This window comes from Papaver somniferum, chromosome 1 (assembly GCF_003573695.1).
Source record: "Papaver somniferum cultivar HN1 chromosome 1, ASM357369v1, whole genome shotgun sequence".
NCBI lineage: Eukaryota > Viridiplantae > Streptophyta > Magnoliopsida > Ranunculales > Papaveraceae > Papaver > Papaver somniferum.
Window position 1 is genome coordinate 65880144 of NC_039358.1, and position 12256 is coordinate 65892399.

The window sequence follows — 12256 nt, forward strand, 5'->3', positions numbered from 1 at the left end:
AGATGATGTGAAGCAATGGTATTGAAGTAAACCAAGGCTGTTTCCAAGGGCAGGGGTGTGAAGAAGACAGTGAAGTAAAAAAAAAGGAAGGAAAAAAAACAAAGCCAAGGCAATGGCTTTAGGCATTCATCTAGAGTGGGAAGAGAACCAGCTTGCTCACAGTCACTAGTGAGCACTAGTTTCTCCCCACTGCTCAATCAACTCAATGCTCTAAGGCTCTAACCTAGCATTGACACACAACAGTAAACTAATCCTAACATTTGAGAAGCTAACAGTTGACAAAACAAGAGAGCCTAGGCATACAACTAGAGTGGGAAGAGAACCAGTTTGCTCACAGTCACTAGTGAGCACTAGTTTCTCCCCACTGCTCAATCAATCCAATGCTTCAAAGGCTTTAGCCTAACATTCACACATCTAAGAATGACATGAACAACATGAGAACATTACAAGACAGAACAGAACATACACATTAAACAGGACAGGAACAGTAAGAACAGAACAGAATATGTTTTGAACATAACAGAACTAAAACAGAACACACATGATAACAATGCTAACAGAATGGATGGAGAAACAGTGAACATACATAAATTCAGAACAAAAATTAACAGAACACAGTTCTGGACGCTGGCTATTCCAGCATATCCTCTCACCACACCCTCCAGATCTATTTATACCCAAAACATCAAATTAGGGTTATCACCCATTTTCCCAAAATCCCAAAATAAAACAGTACAATTAGGTTTACTGTTTTTTCTAATGTCATGGGTCTAATTGAGCCCATTTCCCTACTCTAATCCTCTCCTGGTACGGTCCCAACATGAATTAGGGTTTCTAGAGAAACCCCCAAATTACAGAGAAATTAGGGTTAGTGATACTCACCCAAATCGAGGAAATTTCTTCCATGTAGTCTCGACCCATGCTTCCTCTGACCTTCCTGCTCTTCTCGGCTGCTTCAATTTCTGTCTCTAACCTTACCTATTTCATCAACTTCTAAACTAGGGTTTTCGGGTTGAGAAGTTGATGTAATAGATGGCTAGAGAAGAAGGGGACGTGATGGTGGTATCTGCTACGGTCGGGGAGAAGTGATGGTGGTGGAGAAGGCGAGGTAGTGACAGTTTGCAGAGACAGGGCATGGAGGTGGTGGTGGTTCTGCAACTGATTTTGGGAGAAGGGGAAGGAGCTCGACTGTTTTGGGAGAAAGGAAGTGTTTGTTTGGGTATAGGGTATCGGGTTCTACGGTGTGAAGCGGGGATAGCGCGGTTTGATGATCTGCGACAAGGAGCGATGGATGGGAAGATGGTAGGTGGATCCAACGGCGATAAGGAGGTAAGCGTGGAGCGACCGTCGGATGAAGGGATGTAGCAAAACGGACGACCCAAGATGGAGATGGGCGTTGCGATGTAAAGCGGGGGCTTCGGAGTTTGATGTGCGATGATGGAGCGACCGTAGGATGCTGAGATGCTTCGATCTGACGGCTGAAATCCGAGACGGGCTTGGATAGTGGAAATGTGTTTGAGTAAGGTTTTGGGCCTTGGGTATGCCAAGCCCATATCTTCTTTAAGGACAATTCTTCTTCTTCAAGCCCACTTCTAGCCTTTTGGTCTTGTGCACAACATTCTTCGCGGCTTCCTTGTGTAATTTCTCCCGGCTTTTCACTACTTTTCTGCTCTTTTCCGCTCTGCTATTCATCCAAACTTTATTTATTACCTAAAAATGCAAAATTAAGTAAGAAAAATATTTATTCTTGAAACAATGAAAATACAGAATATGTGATAAAATGTAGAATTAATGCACAAAAGATGAGTTAAATGCCAACAAAAGGGATAAATATATACAATATTTGGCACTCATCAAAATACCCCCAAACCTGAATTTTACTTGTCCTCAAGTAAAACAAACTAAGGAAATCCTACCTATACCACTGTCGCTGGTCTCTCGAATGCATTTAGCGTATGCACTAAGCCTTTTAAACCACTAAGTGTCCCTAGTGGACGAGTTGAAGTCTCGTGAAGGTTTGCTTAGAACGTACCTACAAAGTTCTAGGTCAAAATATAAGCTCAGATTCCATCAAATGTGACATGTGCAAGTCAGTTTAAGCTCACAGCAAAATGGAGATGTCAATCTAGCTATCAAAGGCACAATCCTAGCACTGATAACAAAAAAACATGTGATAAGAGTGTAAGTGTATCTACACATGTGTAAAGAAAGATCTGAAGTTATGACTACTAATCACAAGAGATAGTTTCTCAGGCTAAGAACCAAGGTCGAAATCTAGCTAGCTGTCCGGACTTTACGAGAATTGTGAATGAGTTGGAGGTATTTCACAATTACTCGCGTTGTACATCAATGGCATACACCCTTCCTTGCTTATTACAATAAACACAAAAGATGACTCTTTACATGACTCTTATTTACATTGACTACTCTCTTTTATTTTTGAACAAGAGAGGATGGAATTGAAAAATACTTGATTTTTTTTTTTCTTTTTCTTTTTTTCTTGTTTTTTTTTTGTTTTTTTTTTTTTGTTTTTTTGTTTTTTTTTTTTGAATCTAAATTGATTTTTACAAATGGTAGCTCTTTTCATAACAAAAAGAAACAAAAAATTACATGACACTTTGCAAGAGGTAGCCCTTTTTGATGCACCCAGTTAAATTTCGATGGTTGTCTTTCTTAATGTAACCTCCACCTTCTATCCCAACCAACCAAAGAACAGCTAGTCAGTTTCGTTCAGTATTCTAAAGCGATTGGCAATCGTAACTTCCTATCAAACACCTTGAAGATCGAGGCTATACATGTATTGGTAGATCGTGCGCGTGCAAATTTCTTATCACTATGTGAATTGTGCTAGAATCAGGGTGCCTAAATATCTAGACTAAGACTCCTAATAAAAATACATATTTGCACAAGAGTCAACATTTCAAGGTAAATGAGCTCCATTTTTATGATTTTTAATTTTTTTAATTTTTTTGAATTTTTTCGATTTTTTCATAAGAAGGAGTTCGTTTTCAATTATAGAATATTATCATGGTATCTACTCTATACCCCCAAACCTAAACTAAACATTGTCCTCAATGTTTAAAAATATGGAAAGAATTAGAATGCAACATATGGAAAGGGAGATGCTGAGTAGAGTAAAAGGAGAGAGAATACCCGATTTCGGCGAAAGCAGAATTAAAACTCCGTTATCCAAGGCAAAACTCCAACATATTCGGAGTCACAATGGATGAGCACAAAATATATACAAAAGGAAATTGAACTAACACATTATCTACAAGAAAATTTGGTTTTTAATGGGATTGGACTTTTTGGGAAAAATTTGGTTTTGTCGGGAGACATTTGGCTTGATGGGAAATATTTGAAAAAGAAAATTTGGCTTTTAAAAAATGGGAGCAAAGTAGAAATTTGGTTTTAAAATTGGGAGCAAAAGAAAATTTTGGTCTTTTTTTTTTTTTTTTAAATAAAATTTGGTTTTGTCGGGAGACATTTGGTTTTGGCGGGAAAAAGAAAATTTTGTGTTTTTTAGGGAAACATTTGGAAAACTTTGGTTTTTATGGAGAAATTTTTGGTTTTTTTGAAATTGGGAGCAAAAGATTTTTTTTTTTTTTTTTTTGAAAAGAAAATAAAATTTGGTTTTGAATGGGAGCAAGCCCACTGTTGGTTTTGTGTTTCTGTGGCTCAGCTGGTTTGAAAACTTTTGGTGGAACTGAGTCCAAAATCTCGGCCTAGAATTTGGGTACTCGGCCCACTAACGAGTTCAACTAGCGTGATCGGTTACAAGCTCAGCTGGGTTTAAAAACCCAGAATACAAAATACAAGTCCAAATTAAACAAGCTCACAAAAATTAAATACAAGCCCACAAATTAAACAAACAAGCCCACAAAAATTATTACAAACCCAACAGAAAATAAGAGAATCCCAAAAATTGGCTTTAATATTACAAGCCCACAATTAAAAATTGGAAGCCCACAATTCGGGTTCTCTTAAATGGGTTACCTTTTAAGCACAGCCCAGCTGCTCTGATATTGTTGCAAAAACCCAGTTGGGCTTTGGTTCTTTTCCTTGGTGGCGTCCCAGCAGAGGAAAAACTGGTTCAGAACAGCAGGTCCAACAGCAAATGAAGTAAAAAAAACAAAGCCAAGGCAATGGCTTTAGGCATTCATCTAGAGTGGGAAGAGAACCAGCTTGCTCACAGTCACTAGTGAGCACTAGTTTCTCCCCACTGCTCAATCAACTCAATGCTCTAAGGCTCTAACCTAGCATTGACACACAACAGTAAACTAATCCTAACATTTGAGAAGCTAACAGTTGACAAAACAAGAGAGCCTAGGCATACAACTAGAGTGGGAAGAGAACCAGTTTGCTCACAGTCACTAGTGAGCACTAGTTTCTCCCCACTGCTCAATCAATCCAATGCTTCAAAGGCTTTAGCCTAACATTCACACATCTAAGAATGACATGAACAACATGAGAACATTACAAGACAGAACAGAACATACACATTAAACAGGACAGGAACAGTAAGAACAAACAGAATATGTTTTGAACAATAACAGAACTAAAACAGAAACACATGATAACAATGCTAACAGAATGGATGGAGAAACAGTGAACATACATAAATTCAGAACAAAAATTAACAGAACACAGTTCTGGACGCTGGCTATTCCAGCATATCCTCTCACACACACCCCCAGTTCTATGTATACCCAAAACATCAAATTAGGGTTATCACCCATTTTCCCAAAATCCCAAAATAAAACAGTACAATTAGGTTTACTGTTTTCTAATGTCATGGGTCTAATTGAGCCCATTTCCCTACTCTAATCCTCTCCTGGTACGGTCCCAACATGAATTAGGGTTTCTAGAGAAACCCCCAAATTACAGAGAAATTAGGGTTAGTGATACTCACCCAAATCGAGGAAATTTCTTCCATGTAGTCTCGACCCATGCTTCCTCTGACCTTCCTGCTCTTCTCGGCTGCTTCAATTTCTGTCTCTAACCTCACCTATTTCATCAACTTCTAAACTAGGGTTTTCGGGTTGAGAAGTTGATGTAATAGATGGCTAGAGAAGAAGGGGACGTGATGGTGGTATCTGCTACGGTCGGGGAAGAAGTGATGGTGGTGGAGAAGGCGAGGTAGTGACAGTTTGCAGAGACAGGGCATGGAGGTGGTGGTGGTTCTGCAACTGATTTTGGGAGAAGGGGAAGGAGCTCGACTGTTTTGGGAGAAAGGAAGTGTTTGTTTGGGTATAGGGTATCGGGTTCTACGGTGTGAAGCGGGGATATCGCGGTTTGATGATCTGCGACAAGGAGCGATGGATGGGAAGATGGTAGGTGGATCCAACGGCGATAAGGAGGTAAGCGTGGAGCGACCGTCGGATGAAGGGATGTAGCAAAACGGACGACCCAAGATGGAGATGGGCGTTGCGATGTAAAGCGGGGGCTTCGGAGTTTGATGTGCGATGATGGAGCGACCGTAGGATGCTGAGATGCTTCGATCTGACGGCTGAAATCCGAGACGGGCTTGGATAGTGGAAATGTGTTTGAGTAAGGGTTTTGGGCCTTGGGTATGCCAAGCCCATATCTTCTTTAAGGACAATTCTTCTTCTTCAAGCCCACTTCTAGCCTTTTGGTCTTGTGCACAACATTCTTCGCGGCTTCCTTGTGTAATTTCTCCCGGCTTTTCACTACTTTTCTGCTCTTTTCCGCTCTGCTATTCATCCAAACTTTATTTATTACCTAAAAATGCAAAATTAAGTAAGAAAAATATTTATTCTTGAAAACAATGAAAATACAGAATATGGGATAAAATGTAGAATTAATGCACAAAAGATGAGTTAAATGCCAACAAAAAGGGATAAATATATACAATATTTGGCACTCATCATTTACCAGAGGTGTACCCACAAAACCATGACTTCTACTTGGTCACAAGTATCCAAAGAGCTATGAGGACATACATATTGTCAACCTATCTCCAAGTAACTAGAATGCCAGAGAAATTAAAGGTGTCAGATCTAAAGCTGACTGAAGAAAAGGGGAGACACATCCGCAACACTGCTAGATAAAGAGATATCCGCTACACAGCTAGATAAACATTGTAAGATGCGTCCGCTGCTTTACAGATGGATGAGATTAGGAGAGAGATAAAGATGAGAGGGACATCTGCTACACAGCTGGACTAATTACGTGTGATGAGTTAAACCAGTGCTAGAAAGATCTTGTGCCAGATTGAAAGCGGACTAACAAAGCAACCAAATGTATCTTTCTTCGACTCTCTCATAGTGCTCAGTAGAAACAACGTCTTCTTCGGTCTTCAACTGTTGATGATAAACTATCGAACCTCACAGAACCTTGACAATTAACTATTATCTTCGATTTCTTCATTGACTTATAAATTTCTACTTCCCTTTGGCCTTATTGAACAAAATGTAACGATTATTTTTTTCATTTGTTTTCATTTTTTGTTTTCAGTTTTTGTTTTCATTTTTTTTTTGTTGGAAACAAAAATTACAAGACAACAATTTACATGGCCATGAGAGAAGGACTTTCAAAACTTTGATCTTCGCAACTTGTGATGTCTTGGTATCATGGATTCTAACAACTTATATCATTTGCTCTTATAACTTCAACTTTGATTTTTGAATTATTATTTTCTATTGTTGCTTCTAAACCTAAAACGTCTTCAACTTTCTTCATAGATTTTGATGTCGCTCCGCTTGTTGATGATGATAAGTTTCTACTGAGAGAGAGTCGGAATCCAGTAACTAAGACGACTACATTGTGAGGTTTCTTTTTATTTCTGGCATTTCCTGACCTACTTGCCTTTCCATCATGTATGGTTAGGTCCATCACGGTTACCCTCTAAAAGGAACAAGTTCTCTCCTGAATTTCAAGGATCTCAATGTCTTTTTCTCTAATGTGTCAAAAGGTTGTTATCCCTAGCATTCCAATTTCTATCTTTTCGGTGAGAAACAGTATGTAAACTTAGCTAACCGGATACCTTGTGACGCTAGAAGTTTCAAAAGTGCAACTAAAAAGTTCTTCCCCACCCCCAAACTTAAATCTAACATTGTCCTCGATGATCTAAAGATAAAATTAAAAGCATGAATAAGGAGAAACTGTTACCACTTGAATAAAAAGAGTTAAGGAAAGATATTACCATGTTGCATGAGCATGGGTTACCTCCCAAGAAGTGCTAAGTTTAAAGTCTTCAGCCATACTTAGGAAAGGATTAGTCAACTCGAACCGTATAACAGTAGCCGTAATAACTGTGGGTCTTCAAAACCAAATAGAGCTGACCAAAGGAGACTGCAGTAAACCAAGAAAATGAACAAGACTAGCATGCTCTTACCTAGTTTCCCGATTAATACAACTACATCTAATTGTGGTTCAGGTTCAGGTTCTATAAAAAGGTCTAAATATATTTCTTTAGGTTGCAACTCCTCAAAAGTGAGATCCGAATTATTAGGTCCTAAAGTCTGTAAAAACTCAAATAAAAATTTAGAAGCACATAATAATAACCTAAATAATTGAGGATCCTCTAAGTCAATCAGGTTTGACTTACAAAATTGGCCACAGTGAGGGTAGTAGTCATTCTTAAGAAAATGTGTTGATTCTAATTTCCTAAAGCATTTAGGTTTAGTCTCACAACTAAATATTCGACACATTTGAAATATAAACGTTCCCACATTTGGAAGAAAACTATTTGGTGGGAAAACAAAGTCAATAAGGGTATCATAGCCTGGGAAAACCACATCAACCAGAGGATGGGTTTCTAATGACTGAACTTCTTTCTGGACATTATTAGGCTCGGGAAAACGTGTATGGAGATAATCTTGTACGATGGTTGAGGCACAAATGTCAAGCCCTACACGAGGGAACTTTCTAAGAGTTAAAGGTAAAGCACAGGGAGAATGATAATCACCCCCAAACTTAGAGTTTTGGGTGTCTCTAGGTAGACTAACTACAATTTACCTAATTTCTAGATCATCGAAAGCCTGAAAATGGTCAATTGCTTCTGTTAGGTTATACTCAGGTGATGCATCCTCACTCATATTTAAAATCTCTACGAGTTCATCTTCTTCGTCTAAGACTATTGTTTCTAAATCGCTAGACTCTAAAACATTATTCTCAGAATAAACTCGTTCCTCTAAATCATTATCGGCTTTGTAGACAGGAAATACTACATCGTCTAAAACTAGGGTATCTCTAGTCAAATCCTCGTACTTTTGAATAGGTGAATGATTATTAAAATTATTTGGATTTGAAATAGAAATAATATTATCATTGTAAAGCTCAATTGGAGTATCCATTTCCTGATCACTATTCCTACATAAGTATGATTCTCCATCAACACTATCCTCATCATAATAACATAAAAAAGATCGAACCTCATCAAAACAAGTAGTGCTACCAATTCCAACCTTGTTATCTTGATTATGTAAATAACTATCTTCATTCTCAAGGGTATTATTGGATACACTATATTGGCAATTCAAGTAATTTCGAGCAATTCTTTCGTTCGTCTCAGCTATCCGCTTGAGGTGGTCCTCTAAATAAGATTCACTCATTATTTTAGTTCTTTCGTCTATAATTATACTATTCATCTCAGCTAACTTACGCGTCGACTCAGCTAACTTACGCGTCGACTCAGCTAACTTCCTTAGGGACTCTTCTAAAGGAGGAATAGGAACAGAGGGATCATAAAAAGGACTACTTTTCAATAGTTTGATTGTATCCTCTAGAGACGAAGAACTAGTACTATAATCTTATTGCTCGTAAGACTGATGCATGTGTGGATAGTAATTGGGCTCACCAGGGTATGACCCATATCCTTCCAAAGGATGGCGTTCCCAACCACTATTCCCAACATGGTCATAAAAAGGATGATGTCCATATTCAAATTCAGGTCGATAATCATTGTATTGGCTTCTATCATACCAGTTCGACATTCTTAATTGCAAGGGAATTCTACACAATCACAAACAAGGCTGACTCGACCAAATCAAACCTATAAAATCTAGCAAACAACAAGCATGATGGCTCCACTTAGATTGTTTCTAGACCAACTTCTAATCTTTCGAAAAGGAATTCGTTACAATCTGAGCAAACCTCTCTGGAATCAATCCGAGTTTAAGTAAGTTGAATTGAGACGAGGGAAGCTGCGAGGAGCTTTGATACCCAAGGTCTCACCGGTATTATTAGGCGGCGCAGTCACGCATTCAACTCGCAGAAACCATCATGAACTTCAAAGTATGCTCAAAAGAGTAACCAATATTTTTGGAACGACTTTCCTATTAAGCTCGTTACCCTATAAGTCTCGTTCTAGTCAAAATTTTAAGCTTAGGTTCACGTTTGGTTTCGTTTTCCTTAGGCGGGAAAGAAGGAAACGGTGATGAAATCCGAGTCCTTATCTTAATTTGGCCAGGCCTTGCCCTTTACTAGGAAATTAAAACAACCGTATTCAAATCCTCAGCAAATATTCACCTTAAGGCATACAATAAACCCGCTGACAGGGGATTCGCGGTTGTTTCGAAAGCTTACCTCCCGTACCAGACGGGCGCAGAACCGCTGAAGTCGACTCGGGCCACGACTCTTATGTCATGTGCAAACCCGAGGGGTCGAGACGATATTGTAATCGTCGTCCTTCCCTGCAAACAGTTTTATATTTAATGTACCCTTCCTTAGGGTTTAAAAAAAAATTTGTCCAAGTCCAAAGTCCAAATAAAGTGCAAAAGAAAAGAAATAAAAAAAAATAATTACAAAAAATGGAAGGTCTCTAAAAAAAAATCTCTTTTTTTTTTGCTTTGTCTTTTTCCTTCTCTTTTGGCTTTAAGCTTTGATTCCAAGTCTTTAGTATCCAACTTCAAACCTGTAATACAAAGACACACCCAAAGAAACGTAAAAAGAACAAATGAAAAAAAAAAAAAAAAAAAAAACCTAAAAATTCTACCTAAGCACAAATCCGCGTCGGCGGCGCCAAAATGATAATATTTTTGAATGATGTTGTAGTAATGAGGTTCAAACTCTCAGACTTGTGAAGATTAAATTTAAAGATTTAATAAAATTATATACAAAAATATTAACAAAGTGGGCGAGAGGTATGAGAAAATAACCAAGACACTGATTCTACTATTACACATGAATTAATGATGGTAAATAATCCAAAACTCTAATTATCTTTTAAGTCCTTTATATCTTAACTCACTAATAATCAAGCAAATTCTCAAACATCAATTGTATCCCTTAAGCATAGATTATCTAAACAAAGCATAACCTATCTAATTGAATCACAACTGATTAGGAAAATTACGCAAACAATTTAAAACTCTGAAAAGCAGTGATTGAGTGAATTATAATTAAATATTAGAGAAAATAAAATAGTTACCAATTATTCATGCGTAAATAGCTTCCTCATTGCCTTGGTTGTGGGAGAATTAGCCGCTCATCATGTTGGAAACACGCTCAAAAATCATTATTATTGCTCAAAGGGTGTTTACAAATGATGAAAATGGAGAAATAATTCAAAACCGGGTTTCGTGACAATTATATTTGTTACAAACCAAAAAAAGACGATACAGAGGATTGTCACTGTTACTGTTGCTCTAAGACCCATGGCTCTGTGTCGCAAACGCTGGCAAATAAGTCTGCCTCTGATGTACGACCCATGGCTGTGAGTCGTTGTTACTATTGGAAAACGACGGTCTTGGATGGTCCGTTCTTCGTGTTCTTCATGTTCATCAGCAGCAGCAGAAACCGAGTTTGGGAAAACTCGAATTTCTTCTTCTCTGGCTCTCCTCAGCCCCCCAGAATCTTGACACCCCTTCTCTATGATCACATCCACCTATTTATACTCCTTAGACTCATTTAATCACGCCATGATTCTCAATATTCTTCATTGAACTCGGGAAGTAAAGAAAATATTTTGGGAATATTTTCTTCCCTGATTTAGCTTGTCACGCGTTTCTATAGCTGCAAAATCTCTTCATTTATCTTTTTCAAGGTCCAAAGTGTTGCTAGAGTCATCATACATGAGTAGAACACGTTTAAATTCTCCAAAACTCATGTAATCCCGTGAAATGTCCCTCTCATGCACGTGCTGCCCTGATTTCTTCTCACGGATTTTTCAGCCAAATTTCATAGAACCAAACACTTGTAATAGCTTTGTATATGTCCCAGGAACAATCCCATAAATTTTCAGCCATTTAGTCTCCCTATAACACCTCCAAATCCTTGATTGAAATCTGACAGTGAATAAAAATATTTTCCCGCCAATATTCAGTTCAAACGAAGGGGATGAAGGTGCCCTTAACCAGCTGCTTTGGTGCCAATAACAAATGGGTGTTGTGGACAAATTTGGGCTACATATAGCCCTGGGTGCTGAAGATGAATTTGGGATACACATAACCATGGGTGCCCCTTATCCAAATCTGGGATCCGTATAGCAAATGTTTTCCGGAGGTGTCCCGAGCAACTTTTCGAGCCGAATTTTCCAACAATGTTTATTTCCAAAAAATACCTATAAACACACAAAACACCATAATAAGTACAAAATCGAGTACTAACAATATGAAACATTGTGGACAAATTAGACACATAAATGCGTCTATCAGGTCGCCCGGTCGTGACCACGGTCCCGTGGTGCCTTTTCCTTAATTTTATAATATTTTGATGATTTTATGAAAAATTCATGAATTTTGAGAAATTTGATGAATTTAGGGAGTTTCCATGAATTGAAGGAGTTTTCATGAGTTCAAGGAAGCAAAAAATATTAAAATAATAAAAACAAGGGCGTGTGGGACCGTGGAAGGCATGGCCGGCCAGCTTGGGCCTGGTTAAATCGTGTCGTCGAACTGATTGTCTTGATTTAGGCCGGAGTACTAGCATACACGAAGTCGAAAAGGGCTAAAATCATAAACTCATAACTATACGAAGCTCTGATCCAACAATCATACGTGAGTATTGAGAAACGGGTCTCTCATCGAATTCTCAACGGAGAGTACTTTCTCTCAGAGTACATGTAGATATGTAGTCTCACGACTGGACAAAGGCATATCTCATGAATACAGAACACTTTCAGTGATTATTTTTATATAGTATCACGAGATGGACGGCTCCTAGACAGCTTGCTCTGCTAGTATAGAGCGATAACGTCTTCAGGAACAAACAACGAGTTTACCCTGACTATATAAAGGATATGACTTATCGACAAGCTCATATCGGGATAATGAATGCTCCTAGACAGCTTGCT